Here is an 11,135-nt window from a genome sequence, read left to right as displayed (position 1 = left end):
TTTTTTCACCTTAGGACTGCGTGAGAAACTCAAGACTGAGTCTGGATGGTTCGACGGGAAACTTTTTCTTTCGCCTCCCCAGGAGCTGAGATTTCCCAAAGATTGGGCTTTTCCGTTTACAGAGCCTGGAGAAGATTAAGAAGCCTGCACTATATTAAGGAACATGCCTTGTCTATGCAGCATCCACATTTTAAAAGCCTGTGGAGACTCTGGCTTGAGAAAGCTAGAAAAGTAAACACCAACCACGATGACTGAAGAAGTTAATCTTTCCATTGCTGAATCTTGTCCCCAAACTTTTAATAAAAATAATTTAGGTTGTGGCCCTTGGAACTATTCCTTACAGAGACTGCTTATCATTATACAGGAATAGTTTCCACTATTTTCTGTTTATTTGCTTTGCCTCTATTTCTATTCTTTCCCACATAGATTAAACCAAAATAAAATTAGCCAGGCCTAATTTGATTCCAACCCAAGCCACACACCCTGCGTATTCCATTCCAAATCAAGATTCATTTACTAGCGTCCTTGGGGCCCAACGGAATGACCTACTGGAATTCATCAGCGAGGTCACAGAATAATATTGCAGGGCAACAAAAGAATGTGAAAAACACAAACAAGCCTGGAAACAGACTGGCCCAAACACATGGCTTGCTTAAGATGTTTCTTGTGGAATTTCAACGTTAAAAAATTCAGCCTCCCAGCAGGAGCAGCAGCCAAGGGGGAAGCAGATGCATTTGCATGTACTCATGGGTTCATCCACGCCTCCAGCCAACACTTGCTGAGCACCTAGTAGACTCCCAGACCCGGTGCACTCATGGACCCTCGAGCAGCAGAAGAGACGTCGGGGGGCCTTTCTAGTGCCCAGTTCTGCACTAAAGCTTGTCTCCCCGCTGCCTGCAGCATCCCTTCTGTATGTTATGAAATCTATGAGCATAAGCTTCACATTTCACCTGCTTCTATCTTTCGGTCATTGAGAAGCTGAATCAGCCACCTCCCTTTTGAGTCTCGCAACCAACAGCGTATGGATTCTTTTAATCTCAAGGAGTTTAGACTTTTTTTAACTTTCTTCGGAAGTCAAGAGTCACTCTAAAGGATGAAGTCAATTCATGTGCCAACAATATAAGAGCCACTGATATAATAGCTATACATGGTTTTATACCAGTGATAAGCCACTCAGTAGGGTTACCTCATGCGACAAACTCCCACCATATTTTTGATGCTCAAAATCCTGTTCATATAATAGAAGGTGAGAGAGTACGACGCCCATTTTGTAAATTAGGCAGGGCAGGCTAAAGAAGGGGAAATGACACAGCCAAAGCCACTTATAGTGGTGAATCCAAATCAAGACCATCTGAAGCAGAAACGGGCACCGCAGTGTGAATCGACTGTACTTTATTTAAAATGCACTGCTTAGTCCTAAATCTTTGGTTTTAGCAGCATACCATCTGCCCGGTCGGAATTAAAAACAAAAATTAAACACGTTGTAACAGCAGCCTATGGGTCTGTCAGACTTCCACAAACAGAACAAAAACGTTCACTTACTTAGAACATGTCATGTCAGCGAACAGGAAATCAGAAAAGCTGTATCTGTCCCCACATTTCATCATTATTTAGCTAATTAACCCACTGGGTCAAGTTCTGTGACAATTTTACACACTATTAAAAGAGTATAAAAATTGTCCTTTAAATTTTATAGGAAGTACAAAATCATTAATTCTAAAGTATTTTATATCCTACCTAGTGCAGCTGTACGAATTCTGAAAAGGGAGAGAAAAAAGCCCATATCCATTTTCTTCTGAGCAATATCTTAGGAGAGAGGGTACTTTTTTTTTTTTTTTTTTTGGATGTCTCTTATTTCGTGTCTAGAATATTGCAGTCACAATCAGCGAATTCTTTAAATTCCTCTCACGGACACCCCTTTGCACCATGAATCCGAAATTATGTAGGCATTTTCCCTTCTACACAAACAGACTGACTGGCTTGCAGCAGGTACTGAGTAATCAGTGGCAGGATCAAAGGTCAAAATCTCTGATCTGTATTCTAACCATGGCAGGACAGGTCACACCTCTGCAAACAAGCTGGAAACTGTGACACTCTCTCCAACAGCAACCGAATTCTCTAAGCTGAGCCTCATTTTAGCCATCGGTTTCTTTCAGCTCCCTTGCTAAATCTTTTTTCCCAGATCTGCTTCTTTCTCTTTCTCGCTTCATGCCTAACAAGCAAGGAAACAGACAAAAAGAAAGCTGTAGGTGTGGAGCCACAAGCCTGAAAAACCCGACGAAATGAGAGTTAACTAAATGGATTTCTTTGCTACAGTTCAGAACGCGACTTTTCTTGAATAATAGAACGAGTCCAAGGATCTTCAGCAGGGTACAAAGTGAGTCTGTAATAGAATTTCACTTGCATGAAAATGTTTGCAGAGTCACCAAATGGACTTAAGAAAACGCGTAAGGTGGTTTTTCCAAAAGGAAAAAAGAAAAACCACCTGTCAGAACTCTGCCACCAGGACAAAACTGATGCAAAAAACCAGTCACAAAAATCCTTCAGAAAAGGTCGTCTGGTCACCCAAAGAAATTTATAAATTGTCTGGAGAAGATGGATCAGATGCCATCAACACTATTCTTACGCATTAGGAAGCATGGCGGGGGGGACGAAGCCTACGTGGAAATAACAATGCAAACAGTTCCATCTTTACCAGGAAAGACATACTGACCAGGCATTTTTTAAAAACCGTACTTAATTCCTTAAAAATGCTAGAACCTCAAGAAGTTTCACCAGTCCTTTGGGGCCAGCTCTCCTCCCTCTGTGCTTGCTCCCGGTGCATCCATCCTTTAACTACCTGTAAATTTACTGAAGTCAGAGACCGTCTGATTCATTTCAGTACAGCCTTCAGCATATACCTCTGTGCTCTTACAATCATAAACAGGAGAGTTTAAATGAGCAGTTTTCGGAGCTCTCGTTGCAAACATATCCGACCAGTATCCTTGAGGATTCAGGTTCGATGCCTGGCCCCGCTCAGTGGGTTAAGGATGCGGCGCTGCCCGGAGCTGTGCTGTAGGCCGCAGAGGCAGCTAGATTTGGCATTGCTGTGACTGAGGCAAAGGCCAGAAGCTGCAGCTCTGATTCGACCCCTAGCCTGGGAACTTTCATATGCCACAGCGGAGGCCCTAAACAAACAGACAAACAAAAAACAACAAAAGAGAGAGTGGTTTTCAAACTTTGGGTGCATGAGCATCACCAGAAGATTTTGCTAAAAGGCCCAACCTTCAGACCCCAGATTCCAGAAAATCGGATCTAGTACATCTGAACTGAACTCAGCGATTAATTCAGATATTCAATAAGCATTTATGAAGTATTTACGTGGTAGGTGTTTTAACTCCACTATACGAACAAGGATTCAGAGCCACAAGTAAAGTAACTTGCTAAAGATCACAAAACAAAATAAGTAAAGGGTCACGTTTAGGCTGAAGTAGCAGCCTCCCCCTACTCACTCATTCATTCTTCATTCACTTACTCCACTGGTCATTAAAAACCTGCGGGCTTTCGAAAGGAAAACTCACACACCGACACCAAACGCCAATTATTTCTGTACTCTTCGCTGGCAGTCCCGAAAAACCTTCCCCCCGTGGCGCCCTGGAAGCCATCGGAAAGTGCACACGAAAGAAGAGAAGAGGGATGGCCTGGCTTTATTTCTAGAGATGGCAGCACTTCGCTATTTTACGAATAGCTCTTTTCTTCGTACACTAATTTTTTTCAATGGGAAATATATTTTCAGAGGTGACTTTTAAATCTTTCTGTCTAGTGGCTTAGTCTTTTAGACGTTAGGAAAATCCATCTCTTTAAATTCATATTACCTTTCATAATCCCCATCAATATAAACGGAAGTCCCCAATTTTGTTTCTGTTTTTGTTTTTGGGCTTTTTTGGGCTGCACTCACGGCCTATGGAGGTTCCCAGGCTAGGGGTCGGATCGGAGCTACAGCTACTGGTCTCGACCACAGCCACAGCAACGCCAGATCCCAGCCACGCCTGCGATCTACAGCACAGCTCAGGCAACGCCAGATCCTTAGCCCACTGAGCGAGGCCAGGGACCGAACCCGCAACCTCAGGGTTCCTAGTCGGATTCGTTTCCACTGATCCACGACGGGAACTCCAAGTCCCCAATATTTTTAATCGAAAAGAGTATCACTTGCTTTAATTTTTCTCATCAGTCTCACCCCTGGGGAAAGAAACATTCCTACTATTTCTGAACTTAACTAAAACAGAGATTAAACTGTCTTACACCTCACACATGTCATATGACAAGTACAATACCCATGTTTAAATTCTGAGCCGAGTATTATCTTACTACAGTGATGTTCCTACGTTAAGGCCTAAGAATGGACAAGTGTAAGACCCAGTATAACACCTGAGAAGAAAATACAGCAAAAGGACTTACGCTGCAGGTACACTTTCAAACGAACACAGATAACTGGACAAATAAAATGTCCACATTCCAGTGAAAATTCTTTTCTAGGTCATAAGACAAACATTACTTTCAAACTTGCGCAATTCAGGAGGGGGAAACATGTTTTGTTTTCAGCCTCTTGAGGGCCACTGTGGTGTTCCGTCTCCGGGACGGAAAACTCACCCCTGGACCCACACCTGTAACTGCCATCCTCTGCCTGGCCTCCTACTGCATATATCCAGGTCAACAAAAACGGCTTCTTGCTACACTAGAGAAGGTCAGGGGACAAAAAACCTCTTGCTTTGCTATGCTTCCTGCTTTGTTATCAGGACATACCAGCCTCTAGGCTTCAGGTGCTCTGAGAAAACAAGTGGAGAAGCAGAGAGAGAAATGGACTCGCTGCCAGCAGCCTTCGTGAATTCAAGCTGATTCACTCTGTTTGTTCGGTTCCCGTATCAGCTCAGTTAATGATACTCCTCCGGAATATATTTGTCCAGGAGTCCGGGCAGAAGCATTTCTCAGTAAGACAACAGGTCCAGGCTGCGCTTGGGGATGTGAAAGGAAGAGAAAGCTGATGGAGAAACATCCTGAGCTTCTCAAGGAAGCGCTTTCTCTCTAAAAGATGTTTTCCTTCCCCCACGATTTTGCGCAGTATTTGAGTAACCGCGATTTACCAGGGGCTGTAGAGATTATGTTACATCTGTATCAACACACACTGCATTCTTTTCAGGGCAGAGTTCTGACTTGCTTCCACTGGACTTCGGAGGAGAGACAGTCCCCCCAGCAAAGCAGATACATCAGAGCAGATGGCAGCTTTATCACTCATCTAGAGCTTCCTGATTAGTTGGGTTTTTTTAACCTCGAGGAAGACAATCACGACAATGTTCCCAATTTCTTGATTCGTACAAATAATCACACTATAAAAGTTACTTCATTTTAGTTCTTCCCTCATCACAGCTATGAGCAGGCACTGCATCACACGGTTTCACTTCTCCTTCCCAAATCCAACCCAGTTCAGCACTCTTTTGTCCTGGCCGCAGATAAGGAAATTATAAAGCAACTTGTCCAAGGTGACACAGCTACCAGCGGCACAGCCAAGATCTGAATTCAAGTAGGTCTAACGGGGAAGCCAGCACGTCATTAGACGGTGTGTGTACCAAGAACCTAACTGCAACCCTCGAGACGTGCCATCGTGGGTCACCAGACTTGAGGACTACTTCCCTACACGTTTCTAAGACGCCAGCCCTCCCTCCCCCATTCCTCTAAGCGGGCCTCAAATGCTAGGTCCTAAAGCTGTCTCCTCCCTCAGTCCTTCACGGGGTTCACCTCTCTCCCCTCCTCGTCTGTGCGCATCCGGTCCATTCCATAACCATATGTAAGCTTCTTGAGAAAAGAGACAGTCTGATTCATTTGATTGTGTCTATGGACTCCCTGGTGATTCCAAGTGGGGTAGAGGGACCAGGACACTTAAAGGAACACTGCCTCCCGCTCTTACTAACACCGAATTGAAATCATGTCCCAAAGAGGCAAGGACAAAATAAAAGTTCATTTCCACTTCCTCCACTCAAATATTTTTGTAAGTTCCTGTACCTTGTTGTCTGATGACATTTTAAAAGTCTCTAACCTTTCTCTAAACAGACCAGTGTTGCAGACTAATCTTACTCGTGGTCAGAGAGCTCAGTTTTCAGGCACTAGTAAGATAGCCGATTCTGTTTCTATCACCATGTGACCTCGGTAAATAAAACCCTCCTCTCGGTCTTGCTTCCCCACTGACACAGGGATGTTCAGCTTTTTAAAGTCAGGAAGATGTTATGAACCTATCTGAGACCAAATAAGAAACTTCTCAAGTATGCTAGGGAGGGGAAATAACTCCCACCAATTAAAGTTATTTTTATTTTAAGAGCTTAAAAAATCTTTGGCACAACATTGTAATAAATCAACTACACTTTAATAAAGTTTAAAAAAAGAGTTTTAAAAATCTAAGTATAAAAGGGTAAAAGCTATGCTAAGTTTGGAAGTGAATCAAGGGTAAATCCTCAAAACTGGATCTAATTCCCCCACATATGTCCTTCCCAAAAGAAATAAATCTTTAGGCAAGAATCACAGGAAAAGGATAAAGTGTCCTAACCACTCAATTACAAAAAAAAAAAGTAAATGGATGATGATTTCACCACAGGGGGTGTTTCTCAAGTAACCAGATACCAAAAGCTTGCAGAGTACACTGTACTTAATTCCATCTCAATTACAGAGCTCAGAAGGGAAGAAAAACACAGGGAGAAATAAGTTTTATTTAACCATGGTGACTTTGGGAATTTTATGAGCTATAGGAACACAGATCCGTATTTAGAAACCCATTACAAAATTAAGCACAGAGATGGTCAATGATTACAGACGCTTCAGTTGATCAGAATGTACTTAGAAACTGGAATCCTGACTTCCACTGAGAACTTACTAGCACCGGCCATTAAGGATATGATTTGTGGGTACAAATTAAATTCATGTAATAAATTAAATTAATGGAAATAGTGATCGATGCTCTATATGCCCAATTACTCAAGATTAGGGGAATAAAATTTACCTTTTTCAAACATCAGACCTATCGTGATTTTCGTAACACACACCGTAGCCCATGACATGTACTGAGGCTACTACCCCTGTCAAAAGATAAGTGAATTTCAACTATCATCTTTTGGAAAGGTTCAAAGGTCATTTTAAGAAGCAACCACTCTTCAGTTCTGAGTCAGCCCTCTTTGGGGAGCAGCAGAGAATAAAATGCCTCTTCATTCACTTCCGATGTCCTTAGTACCTAGAACAGAGCCAACACAAAGTAGCATATAATGAGTAAACCAATGCAAGACGCGAAATGCAAGAATTGTGGGCCACAGCTAGTTTCCACATTCTAGAAGAAAGGAGTGGATGCTTCTTTCTGGATGGAGACAGCAGCAAAAGTGGAAGAAAGGCACGATCAACACGGCCAGGTGGCCCTCGAGGTGATGGGCGCCAGCAACTGGGCTTTATTCTAAGCACTGCGAGGACTCCTGGTGGCTCGGTCAGCCGCAGGGCAACTTCACAACCTGCATCTGGCCATCATCCAGCCATCGGGCACCGCTCCTCCACGCCAGGACTGCCTGGCGACCAGCTGCGAAAACCTACATGGCCAGTGCCTCCGCAGAGACCCTCATCAGACGTGACCAGAGATGGACGCGTCTAGTCTCTAGTAAAATCCCTACTGTGAGGAGTTCCCATGTGGCGCAGGGGTGAAGAACCTGACTAGTATCCATGAGGATGCCATTTGATCCCTGGCCTTGATCCGTGGGTTAAGGACCCACATTGCAGGGAGCTGCAGCATAGGTCTTAGATGTGGCTTGGATCTGGCTTTGCGGTGGCTGTGGCATAAGCTGGCAACTGCACCTCCAATCCTACCCCTAGCCTGGGGAACTTCCATTTGCCACAGGTTAAAAAAAAACCAAACAAACAAACAAAAAAACAAAAAACCCCACTGCTGAGTCTGACCAAACTTTAATGGGGGGAGGAGCCATAATCCCAGCATCACTTTTTTAAATTATGAGTTTAGCTAAATTAATGCATTACATAACCTCTCTGGTGTCTTTCCACATTCAAGTCAATGAATATCTAATATTTTTACATTAGTTATGTGCTACATTCTAATTTAAACACCACTTTTTTAATTTACTTTTATTTTTTTAAAACGCCACTTTCATGTGATTCAACTTCTAAAAAAAAATAATCAACCTCCCGAGGTCCTCAATAGCATGAATAGACCTCTAAATTTTTTTAAAACCAAGATATCTAAGATCTGCCTACCACTTGCACAGAAAATGAGTGAGAGAATGAGAAGCTGCAAAGAAAAAAGCAGCTTTTTGTCATCTTAAAATTCTCCAGTAAAAGCACGAGTTGGAAAGTATTTCAAGGTCCTTACAGCTTTTACAGTTAAGAAGAGCTCTATAAATGCTCTCTGGCTTTTCTTTCATCTGATAATTTAGATGGTTATCAAGGCTTCGATTTTCTGCAAAGAAAGGTAGCTCTTAATTCCAGGTCCTAAAAAGGAAATGTACAAAAGAGACTGGAACATCTCACGCCAAAAGCAAAAGCTACCATCGGCCACAAGGCCACTGGAGCCAACTTGGAAGGGGTACCCACCGGCCAAACATGAGACAGTCTAGACATAAAAAGTAACGACTGCAATGGATGAAAACACTTTCAGCATATAAAACAAACACATGATTACCTCTGGAGGTTGCTCAGACTCTGGCCGTTCCTGCAAAACTGGTAAATGAAGAATCAATGTGGAGCTCCCACCATGGCTCAGAGGAAACAAATCCAACTGGGAACCATGAGGTTTCGGGTTCAATCCCTGGCCTCACTCAGTGGGTTAAGGATCTGGTTTGCCATGAGCTGTGGTGTAGGTCACAGACACAGCTCGGATCTGGCGTTGCTGTGGCTGTGGCATAGGCGAGCAGCTGTAGCTCCATTCACCCTATTTAGCCTGGGAACTTCCATATGCCATGGGTACAGCCCTAAAAGAACAAAAAAACAAAAAACAAAAAAAAAAGAAAAATCATTGTGATCTTATCTCCTTATATTTTAGGGAAACCAAGTAACAGTTTTGATGAAGAAACTTTTCTTTTTTATTCTCCTTAAAGAATGCCAGCTACTAATGTAAACAGAATGACAGATTTTGAAAATCGTCACTTTGCAATACCTAAAGATACGGCAGACCTGGCAAGAGTCCTCAAAGAAAACCATTACACAGCATGCTGACGTGGAATTTTTAAATAGAGCCATCAAGCTAATAACATCTACACCTGTTACTCCATCTTAACATCATTAAAAGGGAGACAACCAGACATGACGTATCTTCCGATTTGATCGCGAGACATATACGTCACCTAAGAACCACTGTTCAAAAGGCACAAATACTCATCTACTGAAGTCGCTACAGCTAACTAACCACTTACAGAAAACGGGCAGGGGATAGAGAGACAAGTGAAACAGCATCCTAAAGACGATTATTCAAATCCAAAATGTGGGAAATTCTGCAGCACACATCATCTAATTTCTTCTATTTGAAAAGTGGCATAAAATTCAGGGGTGTAATTTACAAGTTACAAAAGAATTCAGAGACATAGTACCAACTGCAATGGGTGGCCTCCATTTGAATCTTTATTTGAATAAACAGTGAAAGGATTTCTTTTTAGAGGTATGTGGGGGAACGTGTCAAGTATTACAGGATACAGCAGCCGTGAAAATGGGCTTCTCCACTCTCCTCGGGTGGGCTGGGAAATTGGCAGCGGCTGAGATCTGAATCCGCCGTGGTGTGTGCAGCTGAGGCCAGGTCTCCCACTGGCTGCTCCCTGCCAGCAAGGGAGCAGAGCAGGAAGACAAAGACAAGCCCGGGCCTGCAAGATGTGGGACTACTCTGATGAACAGGCACCTCTGGCAAGGAGGACGCAACAGACTTGCTCAAACGTTCCTCAGACCGCACCACGGAGGAAGCCTTCCTCCTTCCCCCCCGCATCCGCAGCGGTCAGACCCAGATCCACAGTGAGGGTTCTGGCCTCCCACAGCACCTGCCCCATTTTTCCTAACAGTTTTCCCCCAGTAAACCTCCTGCAGGTCTACCAAACCCATGCTATTAAGGAATTAGCATCAAACGTGCTGTGTGTGATAAGCCCACACCTTTTAGAGATACAGGCTTGAGTACTTAGAGGTGAAAGGACATGACGACTGAAATTTAACTCTAAAATACCCCAGCAAAAAAAAAAAAAAAGAAAGAAAGAAAAAGAAAAAAGGAAAAAAAGGCGGGGATAAATAAGATTGGCAAGATACGGATAATTTCTCTACTTTTGCGTATATCTGAAAATATCCCTAGTAAGATTTGAAAAATACCTGACCGGTACTCCTCACAGCGGCCAAGGTCATTGAACACAAGGAAAGCCTAGGAAACCGTCACAGCTAAGAGGCATGTGAGGAGACGTGACAACTGTGTGTGACGCAGGATCTTCGAACGGCTCCCGGAACAGAGAAAGGACATGAGGGGCAGAGGCAGGATATCTGAACCGAGTGCGGACCGAGTCAGTAAGGTACCAACACGGATTCATCAATGACCACAGATGCGCCACATTAATGTAAGACATGCATAACAGGGGAGACGGGCTGCGGGGGGTCAAGTACTCTTTGTACTATCTTCACAATAATTCCGTAATCAAAAACCGTTCCAAAGTCCTTCAAAAGTAGGAAAAAAACGATTATTTAACTATCTCATCATATACGAAAAAATTCCTCAATAGATAAACCCAGTCTTCAATTTTCTTAACTCGCTGGGGTGCGGTTTTGAGGATTTCTCCTCACGGATCAATTTGCTAGAAAATGCTATTTATTTCTTGAATTCACAGAGAGTAAACTTTAAAAATTCAATCTCCCCATGTAACACCCACCCCAGAATGTCTATATATGCTGAAACAAAACAAAACAAAAAAACCACACACAAACAAAAAGCAAAACTGTAATTCTGATGAAACATTTATTTGTTCCAATCAAACTTTAAAATGTGACAAAAATGCATTTCTATTACCAAAAACCTTCAGGCAATCACAGAGACCAACCTTAACACAGGAAAACAAAGATTTCATTCCACAGCCCCTTGGACTTAAGAATCCATTTGAGCT

Source organism: Sus scrofa, chromosome 5 (genome assembly GCF_000003025.6).
Source record: "Sus scrofa isolate TJ Tabasco breed Duroc chromosome 5, Sscrofa11.1, whole genome shotgun sequence".
NCBI lineage: Eukaryota > Metazoa > Chordata > Mammalia > Artiodactyla > Suidae > Sus > Sus scrofa.
The sequence above is the reverse complement of the archived record's forward strand: the minus strand, read 5'-3'. Positions refer to the sequence as shown.